At 40.3% G+C, this 10,750-nt stretch overlaps 1 non-coding gene across 1 annotated transcript; it reads right to left on the bottom strand.

The window, feature by feature from the left end:
* Positions 1-1,586: 1,586 nt before the first annotated feature.
* Positions 1,587-1,693, bottom strand: LOC118979913 (U6 spliceosomal RNA). Its single transcript, XR_005065008.1, has one exon. It is a non-coding gene; the product is annotated as a U6 spliceosomal RNA (small nuclear RNA).
* Between the last annotated feature and the right edge of the window lie 9,057 nt (positions 1,694-10,750).

A 10,750-nucleotide genomic window follows, 5' to 3' on the forward strand; every position in this document is an offset into this window, starting at 1 on the left:
GCCTCTTGTACAAAGTCGCTAATCCCATTCATAAGGGCTCTGCTTTCATGACCCATTCACCTCCCAAAAGACCCACCACCTAATGCCATCACTTTGGTGGTTAGGACTTTCACGTATGTCTCTGGGCAGGGGAAAGTCACAAACATTCAATCTCTAGGCAATACTGGGTAGTATGTTCTATAAGTGTCATTTAGGTCAAGGTGATTGACAATGTGTTCAGGTATGCTATATCTTTATTGATTTTGTTTAGTTGTTTTATCAACTAGTATAAAGTGAGTATTGAAATCACCAATATAACTTAGATTTGTCTATTTTTCCTCCTTTTTCTATACATTTTGGATTCATATATTTTATAGCTCAACTATTTGGTGTATACACATTTAATGTTGTTATGTTCTCTGTTGAATTTACTTTTTTATCCTGACTTATACCTTTTTTTCTCCTCAATAATAATCTGTCTTTTCCATTATTTTAATTTGTGTCTTTGTATTTAAAGTAGCTTTTTTCAGGGCCGGGGGGTGAATAGCAAAAAACTGGATCTTTTTTTCCTTTTTAAAATAATGAGAGAACCTCTGCCTTTTCATTAGGGTCGTTAGGTTGTCAGTCTTTAACATAATGATCAGTAAGGTTTGGTGTAAATCTACTATCTTGATATTTGTTTTCTTTTTTTTTTATTTTTTATTTAATTATTTTTCAAGTACAGTTTTCTGTCTATTACTCTCATCCCATCCCACCCCCCATCCTCCCCCCTCCCTCCCATTTCCACCCTTCTCAGTTGTTGTCCATGTATCCTTTATATAGGTTCCTCTAAATCCCTCCCTTATTTCCCCTGAAATTCCCTCCCCTCTCCCCTCTGGTCACTGTCAGCCTGTTCTCTATTTCAGTGTCTTTGGTTATATTTTGCTTGCTTGTTTGCTTTGTTGTTTAGCTTCCTGTTAGAGGTGAGATCATATGGTATTTGTCCTTCAACACCTGGCTTATTTCACTCAGCATAATGCTTTCCAGTTCCATCCATGTTGTTGCAAAAGGTAGGAGCTCCTTCTTTCTTTCTGCAGCATAAAATTCCATTGTGTATATGTACCATAGTTTTTTGATCCATTCATTTACTGACGGGCACCTAGGTTGCTTCCAACTCTTGGCTATTGTAAATTGTGCTGCTATGAACATTGGGGTGCATAGGTTCTTTGGGATTGGTGTTTTAGGGTTCTTAGGATACAATCCCAGCAGTGGAATTGCTGGGTCAAAAGGCAAGTCCAATTTTAGTTTTCTGAGAAAATTCCATACTGTTTTCCATAATGGTTGTACCAGTCTGCAATCCCACCAACAGTGGACCAGAGTCCCCTTTTCCCCACACCCTCTCCAACATTTGTTGTTTATTGCTTTGTTTATGATAGCCATTCTCACCGGTGTAAAGTGGTATCTCATTGTAGTTTTAATTTGCATCTCTCTGATAGCTAGTGATATTGAGCATCTTTTCATGTGTCTCTGGATCCTCTGTATGTCCTCCTTGCAGAAGTGTCTGTTCAAGTCCTTTGCCCATTTTTTAATTGGGTTAGTTGTCTTCTTAGAGTGAAGTCCTGTGAGTTAAAAATATGGAACGCTTCATGAATTTGCGTATCATCCTTGCACAGGGGCCATGCTTATCTTCTCTGTATCGTTCCAATTTTAGTATATGTGCTGCCGAAGCGAGCACTGATATTTGTTTTCTATTTGACCTTTATGTTAAAAATTTCTTCCTCATATATTTTCAACAAGAGTAAGAGAAGATAGAAACTCATATATTTTGGGGTTGGGGGGTGAATTGGAGAGTGATTTGGCAATATCTGAATTTTAAGTGTTTACGGCTTTTGATCCAGTTCTTCCCCTTCTAGGCAATGAATCCTTCAGTGGTCACCTATGCAAAGGCCTGTGCCCACAAGGATACCAGCATTGCTCGTTCTTGCAAAATGGAAAGGACATAATCAGTTGCTTGAGGTGCTCCACCTAGATCCCCTCTTCCTGCCAGAGTACTCATTTCCAACCACTCTAAGTGTCTGTTGCTAAAGGCTTACCATTGCACCCTTCTCCAGAAAGCTATCCTCAACTGACAAGGACCCTTCTCACTTGGAAATGGCTGGAGGTTACCCCTGGATGTCTGACATATGTGGTGAGACAAAGGCTCAACACCCTTTCCCGGTGCCATGCGGGTTCCAGAGCTCCCAACAGGATTAGGCTGAGGTTAGACTCGACTAAACCCACATCTTTCCTTAGCTTCTGTCCACCCCATGTCTTTTCTCCTTGGTTTCTCTGGAGGCTTCTTTTGAAAGCATGTCTCACAGTATCGCTTGTGCAAGAATTTCCATCCTTTGGTCTGCTTCTAGAGAGTCCAGCATAAGAAGTCCATTAACAGGGGGCTAGATACACAAATTGTAGTATTCCATATAATGGAATTCTACCTAGACAGTGAGAAGAGAGAGACAGTAGCTCTCTATATACCGATATGGAAACATCTCCAGAACAGAGTGCAAAAGCAAGTTGCAAATAAGTGTGTATAATAAATTATCATTTTTGTTATAATAGTCAATTTATAATTATGTTGGCATGTGCATAGACTATCTCTGTGAGTATAGCCAAGAAACGATAATAGTGTTTGCTTGAGGCCAAGGGGAACCCCACTGGGGTCTGTGAGTTGGGAGGAAAAACACAGAGTGCCCTTTACAGCGTGTACTCTGTTCTGCCTTTTTAATGTTGTGCCACCTACATAAATGACCTGTTAAATTATATTATGTCAACCATGTTAAAAACCGTTAACACTATCAAATATCTTAGGTTTAGCAGAATGTTACTTATCTGTTTTCTCTTGCCTTCAGGAATAGACCATATTTTTAAAAATTAGCATGTCAGTGCTCTAAATGGAAACATAAGTTTTTGAAGTTCCTTGATAGTACTTAAAAACTATCTAATTATCTGTATCTTGAGGATTCTCTCTGCAATTTTGTTAATTTACCTGATAAACAATTTCCTTCGAGGTAATGCCATGGCAACTTTCAACTGGCCCTTCCTAAATGATCACAAATTACCAAGTATCTTCATTCTAATGAATGTGCTTTTTCTGAACTTGGGAGTTAATTACCATTCATTTTACTGCATTAATTATGATAGATTTCCTGACTCCCTCATGCCTGTGGCCACAGAGACATCACACCGTTATTAGTTATAGTTGGCCTTTGGTTACAAATTATACATGCATATTTGCTGTGAATAGTATGTTATGTTAAAGATCAAACAAGCTCAACTTAGGGCTTAAACACAGAAAGTAGTAATGGCAATGTGCAGTTCTCAGCCCAGAGACCACACATTGTCTCTGCCTCAAAACAAAGAGGTCACGATTAAATAAAAAATGTGATAGAAAATACCTTATACCTCTCTCCCTGCCCATCGAAGAGACTAGGTGTATCTATAACAACCAGGAAAAACTGGCCTTCCCCCTTCAACTTGCACGGGTGCTGCTTTCGCAGGCAGGCAAAGTGCTTCACCTACCACATGCCCTCCTCACCTCTCACCGCGGCCGCATTCGTACATCCACTCAGAGATGCACCAAGAAGGTAGGCTGGTGCGAATGCACTTTGGTGGGGGGCAGCCATCTGCACTCCATTCCTTCGAAAAACATTTAATGAATTCTTATGTGCTCAGCTTTGTGCTAAAGGTCTGGGCAGTCATTGGTGAATATGGTACCTTGCCTTACGGAGTTCAGGTTTACTTTGAGGCAGAGCAGCGAGCAAATGAGAGCCAATAAGCAAATGTCTTTTCAACGTACAAAAAGAAAAGGGAGAAATGATAGTGGGTGTGCATAAAATTTAACACTATGTGGGTGTGGTATGTATTTGTTATTTTACTACATAAAATTCAAACCTTCTATGCACTAGAAATAGTACAAGCAAAATTGAAAGTCTAAAGGTAACAGCTTGAATATGGTATGAATGACCAGAAAATGGTGGGTCACTTAAAAATTAATAAAAGAATATCTGAGATTTTCCTGCCTATGTTTTCCTCTAGGACTTTTATGGTATCACGACTTATATTCCAGTCTTTTATCCAATTTGGATTTATTTTTGTGTATGGTATAAGTTGGTGATCAAGTTTCATTTTTTTGCATGTAGCTGTACAGATCTCCCAACACCATTTGTTGAAGAGGCTATTTTTACTCCCTTTTATGCTTCTGCCCCCTTTGTCAAATATTAATTGACCATAAAGACTTGGGTTTATTTCTGGGCTCTCTATTCTGTTTCATTGGTCCATGTTCTTCCACCAGTACCAAGCTGTGTCCTACCCTTTGTGACAACATGGATGGAACTACTGGAGAACATTATGCTAAGTGAAATAAGCCAGGCAGTGAAAGACAAATATCAGATGATCTCACTTTTACATGGAAACTTATCAACAAAACAAACAAGCAAGGAAAATATGACCAGACACATTGAAATTAAGAACAAACTGTCATTAGCCAGAGGGGAGGTGGGAGGGGATAATGGGAGGAAAAGGAGGAACGGTTTTCAGGAACAATGATAAAGGACACATGGACAAAATCAAGGGGTGGGGTGGGATCAGGAAAAAAATTAATATAAGAAAGATAAACAGCTAAGTAGAAGAATAGGCAAAAGACAAGGACAGACAATTCACGAAGAATGAACACAGTCAACGATGAAATATCACTTTCACCCATTAAACTAGCCAAATGTTTTTGTAGGGCCTCATGAGGCCAGAGTGAAGTTAAAAAGACTCCCCCACACAGGCATTAGTGCTATAAATTGGTACCTCCTTTCTAGTCCCTGTCTGGTGGCCAGTGAGACTGTATTAATCAAAAGTCTGAAACCAGTTTATGCCACTTGACTTTGTAATGTCACTTTTCAAAACTTTACTGTACTTGAACAATAATTAAATTAAAAAAACCTCTTTATCTCGAGGGAATAATCAGAGATATAAATACAGGGTTTTTTTGTACAAAGATGGTTATTATAGCATTACTTGTAATCATGAAAAAAATGCAAACTATCCAAAATTAGATGTTTAAATTTATTTTTAAAATTGTAGGGTAGAATATTATTTCACCATTAAAATTCCTATTTCCAAGGAATAAATATGAGAAAACACCTAAGGCATATTAGTAAGTGAAGAAAGCAGAAAAGCACAGTAATAACTCAAATGGGTTAGTGATGTACAGACAGACATAAAGGAGTAAGTAAAAAAATGAGTAGTTATTTCTGGGTGATGGAATAAGAGTGATTTTTATTTCCATTGTAGTTTTTCCCCATATTTTCCAATCTCAACTGTGGACAAAGATTACTTTTATAATACAGTACACGATTCTATCCAATGAGAAGGAAGAGCTATGAATAGCACCCAATTCACTCTGCACCAATCCTGGTATTTATCAGCAACTGTGCTTTAAATGACTGTTCAGAGCCCTTAAAGGTTCCCGATGTCCTTCTGAATACAACTGACTCAGAGCCTCTCAAAATTCTCTTCATTCACATTTACATCTTTAGAGTCTTGTTGGAAAATTTGGGCTATTTCTGAGAACTTACTCTAAAAGTTCTCATCTTCCTCAAATATGTATTTCAATTTTTTTTTTTTTTTGCTGGATGTTGCTATAACACCTGTTCTTTTTTAAGGTACAGGGGAAAGAAAATCCAGGAAGGCAGATGTATCATTTTCCTATTTACCTTGTGTCTACCACCTCCCCTTCCCACATCTCATTTTCAGTCTGTGCAATTTAACACCAGATAAAGTTATTCTTCCATGAGTAAATCAAAACAAGAACATTGCTGGTAAAAATGTATTGAGTCAACAATGATTGGAGTTGTAACATATGAAGTCTGGGATATCACACATGGTAGACATGGAAATTCAGGCTGAAATGCAACTTTCTATAGCTGGTAAAGAGGGAATGCTTATAAGATGATTTTGCATTAAGTAGTGAATTTTATGAACTAATATAAGATTCAGATATAAGAATTAGACTTGGAGACAGCAGAACAATCTACAACATTTTCTGGCTATAAAATAAATCCTTGGGTATGATAATGAAACTTTTAAAAAGTCATTAACAAATTTATTTAATTGAATTCAGAAAGTCAAATGTAGTCTTGGCTGGTATGGCTCAGTGGATTGAGTGCCAGCCTGTGAACCAAAGGGTTGGTGGTTTGATTCCCAGTCAGGGCACATGTCTGGGTTGTGGGCCAGGTCCCTGGTAGCGGGTATATGAGAGGCAGCACATCGATGTTTCTTTGCCTCTCTTTCTCCCTCCTTTCCCCTCTGTATAAAAATAAAATAAAATCTTTTTTAAAAGAAAGTCAAATGTACATATATTTGTAATTGTTAGCTTGCTTTTGCAATGTGGCTTTATTCCCAGTAAAAATTTTACTCAGCATTATATAACTTACAATAATATTTTTAAGGTTTTTGCAGACCAAAGCAGTTTCAGTTTGCTATGTGTCTATGTTGTGACTAAGGAGAAAAAATGTTGTTATTATCTAAGTTTTCAGTATAGAAGATCATAGAATATTCTCATTCATTCAAAACAGTTGTATTGCATACTCAATGTGTTTCAAGCAGTGTTTTTCTGATAATTCCATTGTGTCCTGAAAAATGTATTTTGTAAAATGGTATTTCGTAGTGGCAAAATTTTTAGAACAGCGAACATGTATGAACTTTTTTCAAAACGGCATCTTTTTTGTATATCAAAAAAAGTAGGAATTAGGCCCTGGCTGGTGTAGCTCAGTGGATTGAGTGCGGGCCTGTGAACCAGACGATCGCGGTTCGATTCCCAGTCAGGGCGCATGCCTGGGTTGCAGGCCAGTTCCCGGCAGGGACCAGTTCCCGGCAGGGACCAGTTCCCAGCAGGGGATGCACCAAAAGCAACCATACATTGATGTTTCTCTTCCTTTCTCCTTCCCTCCCCCTCTAAAGATAAATAAATAAATATTTAAAAAAAAAAAAAGTAGGAATTAGGCCCTGGCTGGTGTAGCTCAGTGGGTATAGCGCAGGCCTGAGAACCAAGGCATCGCCGGTTTGATTCCCAGTCGGGGCACAAGCCTGGGTTGCAGGCCAGGTCCCCAGTAGGGGGTGTGCTAGAGGCAACCACACATTGAGTTTCACTCCTTCCCTTTCTCCCTCCCTTCCCCATCTCTCTAAAATAAATAAAATATTTTTTAAAAGTAGGAATTAGATAAATCCTCTAGTGAATTTTATGACTAAGAATCACTGGGACTAATTTGCTTATTTATTCACACAAGAAATAAAACATTACCGAAAAGAAGGGAAGACGGTGTTGGTGTGAAAGGCTGATGTGTGGTTATGTTTTGTGGAATAGAAAACTTCGATATATAAATTTAATATCATACATACATATGTATGTTTCAGGCTGGTAGACAGCGAAGATCTTTCATGGCATTGCAAAAGTAAAAATATTCTTTACCTGGATGATAGCTGGAGAATATTTTAACTAACTCATGCATGGAGGACATTAATTTGACTACATAGTCCTTGGATACTGGGAAATTCATATTCCTTTATTTCCTAATATTACATTAACCTGCCTTGAGGCACTACACTCGTGTTTGGGGGGAATTTAATCCCAATGTGTTTTGTGGGCTCTTCACACCTCCTGACGGAGGGTTAAACAAAAATTCAGGGATCTTACGTAGTCCAGACCATAGGGAAGGGCCTGCTTGTCTTCCATCTACCCTGGTCACTTCTGAAAAGCTCCTTGTCTGGTGCTTGTGTCTTGGACCTCACTGGGTGGAGTGTCTCCAGCCTTGGGTCAGGAGTGAGGGGACATCTCTGTGAGAACAGGTAGATTCTGTTCTCAGGCACTGGGAGCCTGAGATGGAGCTTAGGGCAGAAGAAGCCAATGCCCAGGGGCTTCATGGAGAACAGATGCTCTTCCCAGAGAGGAGTCTTCGGGAGGGAATCACCAGGTGGACAGGGGAACTGGTGTTCTGATGTGGCAGGTTCTAGACCGTGGCTGTGAAGCCCTCAGATTCATGCTTATTCCAAATCTTCCCACTTTTTAGCCCACAAAGCTATAGCTAAACCAGCCCCTGGCTGTGAAGGACTTCCCTATACACGCTGCTGTGTAAGTGCCTGAAATTTGATGTGCCATGACTGAATTTACTCACATAAGTATGTCAATTATAGAACTGGTCCAATCAATTTGGGAAGAGTAGCAAAATGTAGTTTTTGGCACCTCACTGCAGGGAGAAAAACTTTCAGAGAGAGGATATTGTAGATTGAAGATTCTGATAGGAATGACATTCAGACATTCTGATAGGAATGTCAGACATTTCTGACATTCAGAAAATGTCTCTGCCCTCGAAAAATTGAGATGCATGGACACTCCATAATTCATCTTTGGAGAAGCCAACAAAGGCATAGGGAGTTTATTGGGGACCCAGTAGGTAACCCTGGTCACTTCCATAATTCAGGCCTTTCACCCATGGGTCTCCTTTCACACTTGTAACAATCTCCAGCCTACCTCTGCCACCGTCTTCCCTCCTCATTCTTGTTTCTCTGACCCAAAAGATCTGAGACAACCCCAAACTATAAATACCTGGTTCTCTATGAGCTGCCATTCAGCTCACCTTGGCCGTCATCAGTGCTTGGCAGGTCTTCCCTCCACTTGTCCTTGGCATGTCTCCCTCCGCAAGGGCTGTCTTATGCAGTTCTCTCTCCTTGCCTCCCCTGGCCCCAGTCCTACCCGCTGAAAGTCAAGGTAGTAAACTGTGTGAGCACATGGCTGTGGACATGAGCAGTTGAGCACTTCCCAGCTGTAGGTCCTTTGCCAATTTCTTATCTGCATCTGGAGAACAAAGATGATAATATATAGAACTTAACCTCCAACATTTGTGAGCCTACACGATAATCCCTGGAAAACACCTAGTGTATGAGGACAGGGCTTTATGAATGTCTTCTGTCATGGTGGGTAATCTCCGTTTAAATGAAGGAACAATCTCATTCCTCCTTTATTTGGAAAATGAAGTGCCCTCTGCATGTTGTCCTTTAAATCCTTGGTATCTCTTTCTGTTTCCACTTAATCGCCTTTTCCTCAATGTACCTGCAGAACTGTGTTCTTGTCGTTGTCTATCCCTGAGGTTCCTTGTCCCCACAATTATCCCACCTTCTCTGCCATCTTCCTTGGCCCGAGACAAACTCTGAGACTCTTGAGCACACTTCCGGAAGTGCTGTCCTCTCAGGTTTCCTTGTACCATCCACTAACCTGCGCTTGTGTTCTCCACTTTTTCCCGTGTTGCAGTCTGTGGTTCACCTCTTACTATTCACTCTGAGAGCTTCCACAGGATATTGAGTCAGACAGAATGTTGCTCACTGTCCAACGTTTTGAGAAGAGCCAGTAACAGTTGGAGCCAGATACTTTTCCATGACCTACCAGGATGAGGCAGAACCGCCCAGTTAACCAAGGCACTGTTTGTCCTCTTCCAAATATGACGTAGCGGTTAGGAGCACACATTTTTGGAGCCAGACGACCTGGGTTTGAATTGGGTTAAATGAGTCCATTATGAAGAACGATAGCAGTGTCTTTATAATCCTCATGAGGATACAGCTAAGAATCCTGTTTGATGCAGTCAGCAAGCCAGGACTCTTCATCCCAAAGGGTTTCTTGGATCCATCCTTCCAGTTCTGTAGGTATTTCTTTATTCAGTGACTCCTTTGTGCCCTCCATTGTCTCATTTATGCCTCATAATAAGTTAGTGATAGAGATGCTATTGGCTTCCCTTGCACAAATAAGGAAACAAGCTTGTTGGAATGAACACCTTATAGGTTCAAACCCCGGCTAAGCCCAGTGCCCTTTCCTTTACACCTTCTTGACCCATTCTCCATGGTCACTGCAGCCACAGCTCAGCCATCCTCCAATGAACGAAGGGCCCCACTCCTCTCCCTTTCTCTATTCCCTTCTTCCTTTAAGTCATTGTTGGCATCTTCGCCAGAGTTCTTCAAAGAAGTATTGTTGATTCCTTTGTACAAGAGTCTATCCCGACTCCCTCTTGTCTAGATGATCCGACCTCAGAAAGGAAATGACTGCTGACATCTGACACCTCCTTCCTCCCTGGCTGTATTTCTCACTGCTTCTAAACAAGCCCATCACATACCACAAGGGCCAGCCGTGATTTCTCTGAGTCTGGCTCAACTTACCACAGACAGTGGGGCCCTCTATAAATCTTAATCTGAAGACAGACTAAAGACAAAATATTGAATTCACTCCTCCATCGTGAACCCAAATTCTATGGCAAGGATCATTTAGGACAATAAAATAAGCATTCAGCATCATATGACAACGTCTATTGGAATGGGATATTCTTGGCAGGAAATCATTTTGGAGTGGAAAATGTTTGCTAAATATAAACACTGAAAAGCCATGTATCATCAAGATTTTATTATTAGATTCCAGCGATTTTTATTTAGAAGCTGAAGAACTTGCAAGGCTATACAATTCCTGGAATGGAATTTAGGTTTGTGTTCTGAAACCAATCCGGGCAAGGCTTTTTACACATGCACATTCTTAGAAAGTCTTTGAATGTCTATTCTTACTCACTTATACTGGTGGCAAGAAGTCCAAAAATAAAATCACCATGAGGTTCTGCCTGCTTTCTGCTCCCTTCTTCAGTTGTACTGGAAATCCTCCAGGGAAAGCTCATGTACTTTGTAAGTTCTCCTTTGCTTCTCCCACTGCCAGCACTGGATAGTTGGAGCCTAG

This window comes from Sturnira hondurensis, unplaced genomic scaffold (genome assembly GCF_014824575.4).
Source record: "Sturnira hondurensis isolate 20B ecotype Veracruz unplaced genomic scaffold, ASM1482457v3 Scaffold0022566, whole genome shotgun sequence".
NCBI classification, from domain to species: domain Eukaryota; kingdom Metazoa; phylum Chordata; class Mammalia; order Chiroptera; family Phyllostomidae; genus Sturnira; species Sturnira hondurensis.